Source organism: Trichoplusia ni, chromosome 2, assembly GCF_003590095.1.
Source record: "Trichoplusia ni isolate ovarian cell line Hi5 chromosome 2, tn1, whole genome shotgun sequence".
NCBI lineage: Eukaryota > Metazoa > Arthropoda > Insecta > Lepidoptera > Noctuidae > Trichoplusia > Trichoplusia ni.
The window spans coordinates 16,780,519-16,794,307 of NC_039479.1; positions in this window are offsets into that span (position 1 = coordinate 16,780,519).

The window sequence follows — 13,789 nt, forward strand, 5'->3', positions numbered from 1 at the left end:
AACTAAACTCCATTATTTAAAAAGAAGACGGCGTTAATTACTAAAACATGTTTATGTGTGATTACGTAAATTAAAGCAACTCGTAAAAAAATGACAAATAATTTTAAGCATATGCTTATTTTCTGGTATTAAACCTTTAATCACATTGTAATAAAACAACACTGTCTTAAATAAATATATTAAAACAAGCAAACAGTACTCAAAACATACAAACAGTCCTTAATTATCCAAGTAGCTATTACAATGGGTGCAACAAAACAGATTACGTTTGGTTCGTAAATCAAGGCAACACTTGCAGTTAAGGAGATACGGCCCATTCAGCTCTCCGCGTCTTAATTAACTTAGGTGGACGTCGTAAATATTATGCAAGTTGTGCCTACGTGCTTACTGAATACAGCTGGTATTATAATATGTTATAATCTATTGTTGTTTAGCTGAAAGTCGAGAAAGACCTCGTGGTTATGCTGCAACTGCGCAAGTTGAGCGATCGCAGGTTAAGCTACGCTTGATACGGTCGGTCCGTGATAAAGAGTTACTCTGTGTTTCGGAAGCACGATAAATTGTGGGTCCCGTTATTATTAACTCATGTTTGACAGTCGTTACGGGTATTCCGAAGTTTGAAGCTAGAAAGTTAAACAATTAATCTAAGGGATATCGTGCTGCCCAGGTAGATATAGGCAGTTCGCGCATCGTTTGAAAAACGATCGTACATGAAAGTTTATAGCAGCGTTTGAGAAAAAACCTAAAAAAATAGATTTGAGATCTACTAAATACCTTAGCTATTTCAGGTTTGTGGGAGAAAAGAAAAAATATTTTTCTATTGTTCATTAATCTACCCTTTTGAACGCAAATGGTAAAATGGTCACTACTCTACTTTGCAAACAGTCTGCGTTACCCGGATCCTTATTCCAAAGCCGTAAGGTCCATTTTCGGAAATCATTTCGTCTATGCTGTATGACGTATGTTCTTCCGGATGAAATTCGGTGTAAATATTGACCAATATTGGATTACGCAACTTTATTAAATCGGAAGGATATGTTCAATAAATAAATACATTTATTTTAACTTCTGTTTACAAATATTTGTAGTTCTACAAATATTCGGAATGTAATTACGCTGAACATTCGTATTTATAAAGTTTAGTGTAAATATAATAACAATTTTGGCAAAATGATACATCCTGTTTGTTTTGTGAAGTTGTAAATAGTTCAATATTTATATTGTTTGTTTATAATTATTTTGCATTTATTTGCAAGTTGATTATAATTGCATAATACGAGGTGTCTTTTTTTTAAATTGACTAGGTATTATTATTTGGAGATTGAGATGTCGAGAGCACTTTAATTTTAGTTGAGTCGTTAGAATCAACTTAATATGGAAATTAGGCAAAAATATTGAAATGAAATGAAATCATTTATTCTGCAAATAGGATATTTCATCACTTTTACATGTCTTTTTATAAGAACGCTGGAGCCGACATTTCCTATCTGACTACCCTGAGAAGAAATGTCGAAACAAACTCATGGGGTCGTAGTCTCTTTTAAAGTCCAGACAGTTTTAAAATATGAGTAAAGTGTATAAACTAATGCAGAGTATTTCAATGGAATGGATAATAATATACCTGCATAAGGTTTATACTTACAAATATAAATATATGTTGGAAAAGATAAAAAAAAAACCGCAAATAAGTTGCATATTGGATTAAATAATAATTAATATTAGTAAAAATAAATTCATGCAAAAGCACAAAAAATGTCAAAACTGTAAAAGATTATATGCAAAAGCACAAAACATGTCAACAATTATAAACACAAATAATTATAGCTGTATAAGCGAGCAGTTCAATCCCAAGCGTTTTTATCATTTACATAATCGGATATTTTGTAATATCCTTTTCCGGATAGTTTTAATTTAATAAAAGTTTTAAATCTCCTAGTCGGTAGCTTACGAACATGAATGGGAAGCTTGTTGTAGAAACGTATACATTGACCCATGAACGAGTTGCTTACTCTATGGAGACGAGTAGCATGTACGGCTAAATTATGTTTGTTCCTTGTATTAACTGAGTGAACATCGGACAATTTCACAAAGTTTGATTCGTTTTTATGAACAAACATTAAGTTCTCAAATATATACTGTGAAGTTACAGTCAGAATGTTTATCTCTTTGAATTTCTCTCGGAGAGAAACATTGTGAAAGATTACTAATAAATATCTATAAACTGAGAAATGTTCAAAAACTCGTAATGAGTAGAGAAATAAGAACGAGACGAATGTCTCACTCACTAGATTAACGACAAATGTCTTGCAATTAAATGGTTAACGATACTTTTTCTTAAAAAAACAAATGAAATCATACTAATCGATTAGTTATTGACCTTAAAAACTATGAGGTGAGTGTAGATATGATCTGAGTTCTTCTTAAACAAGAGATCTTTCTAAAAAGGTTGACAGACGTCATGCCCTTAACTTTTACTGGCAATTTAGTTAATGCGCTACTTCATACATTACGTTTCAACTTCTCTACTTTTACAGAAGTTACAACTATCAAGTCTTGTTTCCAAACCATCTATTCTCGACCACGTCTATAGTTACAACAAATAACGTGTCTCATACATCCCGGGAGCATGTGCGCGCTGTCTTAAGACTCTCGACTCTTGACTCAAGACCGGGATCCCGAAACTGCGGTTGACAGAGATCGATGTGGTGACCACGGACTTCTGTCACCGGGACTGGGGCAACTGGGACAACACTAAGTGAGTGATTGCGGGACCCGAGTGGGAGCTCAGATGTAACTGTGTTTATTTACATGCAGTGTTTAGGTGTTTGGTTAAGGATTATATATCTACGACATATTTTGAGAATGTTTGAGTTTATAATTTTTGACAGCTCTATCTTTTTTTAATGAAGTTATTATAAAATATCTACTAACACTAATTTTGTTCTTATACAAATGTCCAAAGATAAATGAAAAAGGTTTTGAAAGAGGTTTACCCTGTATTGTTTAACTTGAATTCAAATTTCAGAACTGACCTTAACACTATACATTATTTAAATTCAAATGTTTTATCAGAAACCACTAAATACCAAATGTATTTTCAGAAGCCCTGTCGTGTTTATTTTAAATATCTGCAGTGTCAATCAACAGATCGGTGAGCCGGTCGTCGCGTCGGTTAGGTGACGGCAGACGGTGCGCGGGGACCAAGTGGCGTAAATAATTGATAAATTGCCGCCGCACTCCCCGAAGTGACCCGGCCCAAACTTGGAATTTACGGCCATTTAATTGTAGCTTAATTCCCAAACTAGTCTCAACTCATGATATATAGACTCAGAGTAAACCGTGATTTAGTTACGATCTGTTTCTCTTCAACAAACGAACCCCAATTATTTCCACGAATAAATAAAATTCATTTAATTAAGACCTCCTTTTTGCTCAATTATTTCACGATATTAAGTAGTAACACTGAAAATAGTTCGAATTTAATTAAATACTATTGGATATAATTGAATATTACTTTTTGGAATGTTGTACAAAATTAATTTTGTGTTCGCAGAATTCACGCAGAATCATACAGCATCAGTATTATTGTGTAATTAATATGCAATTTGGAATGTGAAATATACCAAGCAGGAATTTATTTATAAGTGGAAAATTTCATGGTTGCAGAGCCAGCCCCTGGAATTATTATACTTTCGCAGTAACGTAAGAGAATTCGTATTAACAGAGCTTTTTGCTTAATTTACCTACGCGAAATCCGTTTAAATTTCGTTGAAAAATTGATTAAATGCAAAAGTATCCAAAATAATTTTTGCTTAAGTACTTACGTATCGAATGTAAAATGTTTTATAGCATACTATTAACAGATTTATTCAAAATTTCGCAATAACTACGATTAAAGCAAAAAACGGTACTGAAAAATAAAAAGACACCGTTAATTAAATACTGTTTTAAAATCTGTTGTTAATTACGTTTGTCATTCGTAGTTTAATTACCTAAAAAACAGATATAAGTCATGTGCGAGGTAGCCCGGGGCGCGAGTAATATGGACGTATTAATCGCCGGCCGCTGCCCGCCCCGGGCGTACTGCGACATGCGTTCTGCAATAAAAATGTAATACTTCACTGTATTTTACGTACTCAATTTTTTTATTTACTTCCCCTTTAATTGCTTGCTTTTTTGTTTGTTGATTGTTGACTGCAAAGGACGTGTTTTGGGGTAATTTTAACAAAGATAAATCACTTTTTACGGTGTTTATTTTGATATTTTTTGTCAAAAAATTCGAAGATATTCATTGTCGCTTTGAGAAAGTTTCTAACATGCATGAAGAATTGCAACGAATTGCCATGCACCGACACCAAAACGTGGATATCGTAGCACGGTTTAGGTTTAGTCAGTAATAGTCTGCACTATACCCTTCCTCTCCCGAGAGAGCGCTTGTTCTTGAGGACTCCCGCACCTAAAAAATATGAATGTTTTGTCAAGAAAATATTGCAAATAACTAAATGTCTTGATCATAGTTAACAACATTTATTCGTCAAAGTTCACTAATCAAAAGAAATACAACGAAGTAACGTTACATATATGAGGTTCCTACTATCTCATTCTTCACTAGTCCACTTAGAAATGTAGCTCTATTCACAAGAGCTTCAAAATCATACAGTAAAATACACAGCCATTTACAGAGTATTTCAAGAGAACAACAACTAATCATATTAGCCGAATTAATGAAACCCCGGGCGGGTGCCGAATGAAACTGTATGGCAAAACTTGGCTTGCTCTCCGCAGATACTAATAGTGCCTAATAAGTAAGGGAATCCGTGTATTCATATACGAGACGGCTTTGTGAAATGCTTTTCCTCTTATTAAATTCCGTAATACTGGAGTGTTTGAAGCTTATTTATGTGGAAAAGGAGGATATTGAATTGTTGAAATTTTCTAGACATTTTTCAACAATCTATCATTGCACAGTAAGCTGCGGGTTCGTCCCTGCTTAGGACAAGCATTTGGTTTGGTCTACGAATGCTGGTTCTGTGTCTGGGTGTCATGCGCAGGTGACTAGAATGTTTGAAAAGCCTCCCGCGATACGATCCTTACATTCCTTACTGTGGGAATCGTTTTTTTTTCTCAGAATGCTTGAGATAGATTAGAAAAAGTTCAAAGTTACTTCGATACCCACTCATAATCCTTCTCTATTAATACATACATAGAAATGCAAAGGCTCCGCTAAGAAGTGCTATAGCTGGTATAATTTCATTTGACTTACTATGATAGGGCAATAATCAAAGTGTCTAAACTATCGCATCGTAACGTCAATAGCCAACATAACAGCACTATCGCAGCAATTATCAATTTCGAGATCTCGAAAATGCGTGCGCGTTTACTGCGGTCTCCCATACGACTAATCGGTGTATTATTAACGCTATGACCGCAGAAATCATGATGGCCGCCGTGCCTACACTCTACAGTCGCATTTTCCATGGGGTTACGTTGTAAATTGAACATGACAGCCTGTGGTTTAATAACTGCAACCATCAGATGCACAGACGGACGAACGTTGATTAAATTATGAGCTTTGAACGAAGCACCTGTTTGATTTGTGATATCGAACCTTTTTAATGGGTAAAAGAGATGATTTTTTTATTTTTGTGTATGAAATTGTTTTGTTTTTGATACTTTGATGATATTGATTGATATGAAACTTTTGTAGAGATGTGATTGAGTACAGTATTCTGTTGCTGTTCTTGCAAGCTGATTACGCTTAAAAGAAAAAGACAGAAATAAGTAAAAATTGAGTGTTAATTGCAACATTATTCAATATCTATTCATTCACCGTATGTAAGTTTGGTAACTAACACGTATGCTGACATTTCAATTACATATTACTGATATATTTACATAATTTTATTTTCAACCTACAGATTTCCTCTAATTTATCATATTTAAAACTTTAAACGTCGTTCATATTTTAAATGTTAAATGCAAGAGCGAACAATGACAGCTGTGCGTGTACACTCGAGCGCAAAATACGACGGGACGCAGAGCGCCTGCCCGGCGTATGACAGTGTATATTGTAAATAGAAATTATACGACACTTTTGGAAATATTATTTGTTATATCTGAATAAAATGAATCCCTTAAAATATATCTTTTAAAATCTTTGGACATAGACAATGATACATCCCAACATGAACTCATAACTTTGTGAATTTTGTATTCACCTTTAATTATTTGATACACTTGTCTATAATCTGTTTTGAATAAGTATGTATTCGTGTAGTGTATTTAAAAGTTGGTGAATCTAATAAATGAATAAATAAACTTTGAATGTACAGGATTTACATTCTGTTACGACAAAAAAACAGAAGCTCAACATTTTTTTTTCAGCCGTTACTTTCCCACTGCAGGGCAAAGGCCACCCTTAGATTCTTCCACTCTGTCCGGTCTCTTGCTTTTGCCATCCACTGTTTGTGGTACGCATCCAGTTCGTCGCGCCATCTCATTCGAGGCCGTCCTCGTCGCCGTTTTATGTTTGATGGAACCCAGAGGGTACAGACTTTGGCCCAGGAGTTATCGGGCAAATACCCAAAGTATTATCTTTATAACAAGCGAATGTATTTGTGTATACCCAATCAAATTCTTGCCTTTTCGTATGGTAAATATTCTCATAATTACATGTTAAATATGCGTACCATGAAAGTAGTATAAATTCAATTTCCATAAAGTTTTACAGTTGTACCGTCAGCAAACTAGCTTATCATTAGTTTCCACCTCAATACTGAAATGAAGTCGGTCCCTTTGTGTTTGTCTAGTTAAATTAAGTTGAAAATTTATTCCGTATTAGTTTTGTTAGCCCCTCTGTGTCAACGTGAAATTTATAATTTTCGGCGCAGAATTAATATAGTGAGGCTTTAATTAGTTTTTGATGATAACTGTTTGCCCGAAGCTATTACTCTACAGTTCAAATAATGGAGTTCTATGTAAAATTATATACAGTTGTATGGTTACAATCGATTGATTTATTTGTTAATATAATTGTTTTACTAAAAAATAACCGATTAGATGTTAGTCGGATTTGCGATAATGATGTTCCCTACAATTCGGCTAAAGAGAAACCAAACCGGTTGGATGACAAAAAAAAATGAGAGGGAAATTTATTTGTTTCTGTATTTCATGAAGAGACGGCGAGATTTGACATGACAGTAGCAGACTAAGTTTCCACGCAATTAGCGGTGAGTGAGCCGAGCGGGTGCAAGTGATGTTGCTAGATGCGGCAGTGAATTAATATTCGCGTCGGTCGCATCGGTCGGGCCGGCCGCGTCGGTCGCGCGGACGAGAGTGACGTCACGAGCAGCGGACGCGGTTCACGCATGCCTTGCTCGCAGACCGACCGTTCACCAACACTCATTAGGGTACACCCAGCGATTTGCAAAATGTATAAACTTTAATGAAATTTTCACGGTTTTATACATCTACCTATACATATACCCTGACGTCATGATGTGATTAAATAGGAACGCCATATTAGGCCCGCATTGTTTGAGTTATTCGAAATTGGCGTGCTTAATTAGTTACTGATAATTTGAGACTAATTTACATTAGGTTGTGCGGTTATAAATAGGCTGTTATTGAAACACGAATTGGTGTACAAAATATTAATAGCCATGGGTATGCAAATAGCATATTGATACAATTTATTATTAAATGCTCATGAACCGGCAGCTGATGCAGATACTGTGTCTGTTCAATAGTTAGTTTAGACAACCACTTCTTTGAAGTGGGTAGTACGATATTATCAGACTCTTACTGTCAAATCCTGAAACGTCGATTAGCCATTGCATGGCAATGCCACTCAATTTTTAAAAACCTTGAAATAAGAATTTGTGTATCAATTAAAAACTTTGACCGTGTGGGGATCCCATATTCTTTATCGCGCACAGTGGTTCTATCCCTTAGCTATTTAAATTATTAAGTACCACAGTACACAGGTGTTTATACAAAACATTTACACTCTACAAAACGCAATTTAATGAAGTAGATTAATTCGAGTTCACCTTCAGTTTAAAATATCTTCCACAATGTCCTCCCTCATCAATTGTCAGAATGACCGCATAAATTAAAGTCCCCCACCGGCCGAGATTAATGTTAGTAGTAATCGAGTGACCACACTCCACCCTACTCTACTTAAGAATTTAATGTAACCCTTACTTTTAAGTCTTTAGTTTTAATAAATGTTTGAGTAGATAAGATAAGTTTAAGTGGTGGCTGAAGTTTAACATGAATTTCATTTCGGTTTTAGTTCAGTTTATTTATCATAACTAGACATGATTCGTAACCATCATCTGTTTGGAGAAATCTGTAGATTAAAATTGTGAAATCTTGCGTAAAGGTAAATTTAATAATGAAAATTGATTCTAGTATCAGTGCCTGAATTTTGTTCTTTAGCGTCCACAAATATCTACATTCCACTTACTAATGTCAGAAGTACCATGAAGCCAAGGCTTAATATTAACTCATTAACTTGCTGAATGAGGTTATAATCTTGTTTTAGGGTTCCATACCCACAGAGTACAAAAATCTCGTATCTGTCCGTAAGTCTCGCACCAAACAGAGATTAAAGAAATTTAAAATCGTGTTCATGGTGACAATTTTTAATGCAAATTTATTTTTCCTTACCCGAGTCGTAAGGAAACCTCGCTATTGCGAACCCGGCTCGCACTGTACTCGTTCCTAAGTATAGAAACTATCGACTACCTGCTATAAATATAAATACAGCTATTTTCTAAAACGTATGTACACATACGTTTAAATTCTAGTTAAATCCACGTCTCGTTATGTTTACAGAGGTCCAGTATAAATGAGACGGCGTGTAGGTGACCGCCAATTAGACCAGGGCCCGGTATATCTTGCACGCCACGTGTTAGTAACGAGATCGTCTTCTGCCTTCCAGCGTCCGACCACTTTACCCTACGACTGTACTAAATGTATTTAACTTATGTTTCATTACTACATTTAAGTTGTGTATTTAGATTTACTAAATTTTTAGAGAGAACATTTTGGATAACTTATGAGTAAAAAGTTTAATAGGAGCGTATATTTGTTAATTTATTTCTTAAAGAAACTTCTTTTTAAATGTCTGGTAATCTTTATAGAAATATATTTATAGCCCTCCATAAAAGAAAGTACCAATTTTCTCCTTCACAAATACTCAATTAAATACAGACTTGCCGAGCCACCTTATCAGTCATCAAACCATTTCACAGCCAGAACACCCGAACAATGACATCTAATGTAATTTAATTTCCTCAAGCTCTATTTTATCGCTGGATTATTTGATCAAAGGGCTAATCGAGTCCACATACCTACAGTTTAGCCAAAGATAAACTTGCGACATGCGGGCGGCTGTGCGTGTTTAACTAATGACCGAGTCGTGGGGGTCTATCGGGAGTCAGGCGAGAGAGGGGGTGGGGGAGACGCCGGGCTCTGCGGGAGGGGGCGCAGGGTGCAGGTCCAGCGATATCATTAGCCACAGATGCCGCTGCCCGGTGCCCGGTATAAATACATTAAGTGCGCCGTCAAACTGTTAAAGCCCGCTTCAAACATAGTTTCGAACACAGATTACCCGGCTTCAACCGGTTTGACACTTTTTTGTTTACTCTACTCTACATTCATATCACTATCAAATTTATTACTCACACACTTCATAATTCTGTACGCTGGCTTTAAACGCCGACAGTTTAACCGAGCGCCGCACTAGTCGCATCAAAATCAATAGACAATGAAAAACAACGGCCACTGCATGGAATATGGCGTCATAAAATTCTATAAACCCAATAAAATTCGTGCTCGGCGTTGGAACGTCCACATAAAATCTCAAAGTACATAAACATATCATAAGAGGGGATGTAGACCGAGTTATCCTCACAAAGAGAGTTTTTCTAAGGGATAAGCGGTGGTTTCCCCAGATGGTTATTTTATACAGTGAAGTCGAGTTAACGGCCTGGGCTTTTAGCATTCGTAGCAATCTCGTAGCCGTGCTACGCGGCCGTAGTCTGCACGGTAAGCCCATGGTATCAACCTGTAAATGGCATGGCTGGTTTGTATTTGGCACGATAACATTATTCTCCATAATAAAACGAAAAAAAAATCAACGCAATGTAAAAGGGGTACACGAAATAAATGTTAAATAGTCTATAAATATAAAACATCATAAAGAGTTGCTAGTACTTTTTATTTACTGCCGCGATCCCTCCTCGTTTATAGCGATATAAATCGGCGACTAGATATGATTTATCAGCTCATCACTCCTGGTTAGGTGTGAGTAATGTTGCCGCCGTTATTGCAACATTATAAACGTCACGATGTATCTCTATATATTGCACGAATGTTTTCTGTACTTTGAGACAACAAGTCCAAATGAATCGGACAGCGGGTTACTTAAAACACATTACCATACTCCGGGGAAACTCACCCTTTATACAGACATCGGGGCGTTGAAATTGAAATGGATCGGATTCGAGAGTCCATCCATCACGGTCTTTGCCCCACATCTAATGGTTTTTTAATAATTCCACTTCGGACTTCTGTGTGTCGTCCCTCATTAGAAAGAGGAGTGTGATCGAGTGCCGATTGTTCGGAATATGACAGCCAATTGACAGTTCTCGGCGATAATCGAATAATGAAAGCGAGATGGTGCAGACAAAAGGTGTCATTGAGGTGTGAAATGTAAAACGAGGAGGACTGGTGGAATATTAAACAATGAGAATCATTCTTTTGTTTCACTTTGACAACAGTAACATTTTTAACAATAAAATTATTCCACTTATAAAATTGAACGAGGAGAAATTTTCTAAACATTCTTAGCCAAAGATACCACTGAACATTTTATCAAAAAATTGTTCCAACATAAAAGAGGACCAAACATTAAGTAGACAGTAACATTACTCAACAATTTAATTTACAATTTCGTCCTCCCTTTGTTTATCTATATCATAAATATATTATTCCGATGTCATGAGCGGAAAGTAAGACAATAAAGGTACGAAGACAGGAATGCGAAAGGGGCGAGCAAACAAAACGACCGCGTTCTCTGACCGCTATAAACAACGGGAAACTATGTGTGCGGTCACCTTTATATTTCATGCAAATCGACCGCCGCCGACTCTCTGGAAAGTAATCGTATTGCGTGATAAACGATATTTGTTGCTTACTTTGCGGTCCTTAAGGAAAATTGTTTCGATACAACTGTATTTACATATGAAGATCCGTACTAAGCTGGCTTTTTGTTTTTTTTAATGACTTCCGCGGTATGGAATTGATTTTTTACTTCGCGCGGGTTTTCACAAGTCAAATTCTTCTAATCACCTAGATTCAGAACAGGCATTCGTAGATTTAAAGTTTTTAATATGAGTACCAAGCATTTTTATTTACTTATAACATACACCACATGCTCATAAAATTTAGTCACTACGAAGACATACATACATGTGTAATCGCATAAAAAGTAGCGATCAAAACGATCAATACGAGTATAATGAAATTTCACTTACGCATAATTTAATGGTCGGCATAAAGAGCAGTATCTAAAACGCATCTCCGAACACGATCTATTCCAACCATAAAAGTTACAAATAACCGCGAAATGACGCGTCATTAAATAATATCGTCGAGATAAGTGCAGATTAATGTGATTTTTTATATCGTTCGATCGACATGGCGCTTTTCAAACGACCCTTTCACGCATTAAAACCGCGAGAGCGACCGATGTATGCGATTTCAAATTACGATATCCCCTTATCGGGTAGAAGAAATAAAAGCCGAACATGATACAAAATGATACATAAATATTCCAGCATGTCATTAAAATACTAAAAAGTTGTTGTATTTTAATTTGTACAGCATTCGATTGCACGTATCTAAAATTATTTCCCCATATTTTATGGGACACTCATATATCAAAGCTATGAAAAAGTTTGCCCCACCTACATAATATTGGTAGGGCAAGCATCTGTGCAGAAATCACCCGGTCACTAGAATATTGTTTTCACTATATTAGAAACGTGATCGCAATTTTTAAGAGCGAAAAAATTCTATTTCAACTCGAGTCTGACGTTCGGCGTATTTGATTATACGTCGAGTGTGTATTCCCTTTTACAGTGTTATAAAGTGAACGATATTGGGGAATTTTACGATTCCATCTACATGCTATATTGAAATATTAACTTTTGGATTAAAACTATGCGACCCACCGACGCGCGACGATACGGCCTTAATGATTTTAATAAAATGTTACATTTATACCTGCAAAAAGCTGAACGTTATTTTACGTCAACCGGAATTTGAGTATACTAACAAATCGCTATTTTTATAATATTGTAGATTACAAATTCCATTTTTTATATGAATAAAACTAAAGCTTGTTTTTGTTTGTCTGGAATTTTCATTCATATAAAAATCAAGTATCCCTTAGAAAACCTCATAGTAAAATTATGATCAATATGCATCCCTTTATGAGTCTTTTAAGACTCACTTTTGCTACCATATAATCAAGCTATTTTCTACAAAACCACTAACCACTCAACTCATAAATATTAACATAGTGTGTAAGTATAATTAATCACTCAAGTGTCTCGGTATCTAAATGTATGCATGTCCAGACCGTCTCCAGTTTGATTTTCATTAGGGCAAATCACGCTCCGAGTTCGCATCAATTTATAGTTGTATTATGTGGCTGACTGTATTCGTAATATCACTGCAATGATTGAGTGGAGTACTCAGGCGAGCATCTTCTGAGATCTAGTTACGAGACTGGACTTGACTCAATACTAAGTGAAACGTAAATGAAATGGTATAGCTATGATGTACTGAACTTTAAGTGGTACTGAGACCTATGTATTTAAAATATGTCAAAGAAAAATTCGGCATTTTGCTTCTGTAGATGGAAATTAAAAGTCATGGGCGATTTTCAAAACGAAATTGGGTTATTGCATAAAAAGTATTATCTGCACCCGTAGACCAAATATCGCATGTAATTTATTTTTTGGAATATATACTTTATGTCTTTGGAGAAAGTTTTCACAAAGCAAAAAGGTATCACGATTTGTGTAATGCAGCTTTGTGGCGGACTGACAGATAGAAAGCGGACTCTTAGTAAGAGATTTTCCTTTTTAGTCTTCAGGTACAGAAATTAATTAACCTTAATGATGAACGTCTTTTCTAGTACTCTCGTCTGCGAGGCTAGGTTTTATAGCAATCACCAACAGGATACCTACGGTCTGATTTCAATTTATTGTAAGTTAGTCTACACGTGAAAGCAAACTAAGCCCCATGCCAATCAGTAAAGCCTGTCCAATGTCCGTCTCAATTTCTCAATATAAGTTCAAGCAATCCCGGAACATGATCCTAGTTACAAGGCCGCCTTCGATAGCTTGAAGCCTATTTGACGTACCTTCTTGGAAGTAGAGAGTCTATAGAAATCGACGTGTTGATATTACAGTTTAGTAACTACATCTCTATGGTATCGGACGCTTGAAAGACTTGTATGGATATTGTTGCCTATCGTGACTGAGGTTTGGTCGGTAATCAATACGAAGATTTAAAATAATTATTAGACGTCTTAGTTTTGTAGAAGTGATAGAAAATAGACCTAGAAAATCATAAGTATGTTGATATTCATATTGGAAACATGGGATTGGGTGTACACACTACTCCGAGAACTGTAATTCTGAAAAATATTTTAGACGACGTCAATGACACACGAGATCTCAATTTACTGTATCATCTTATTTTTCAT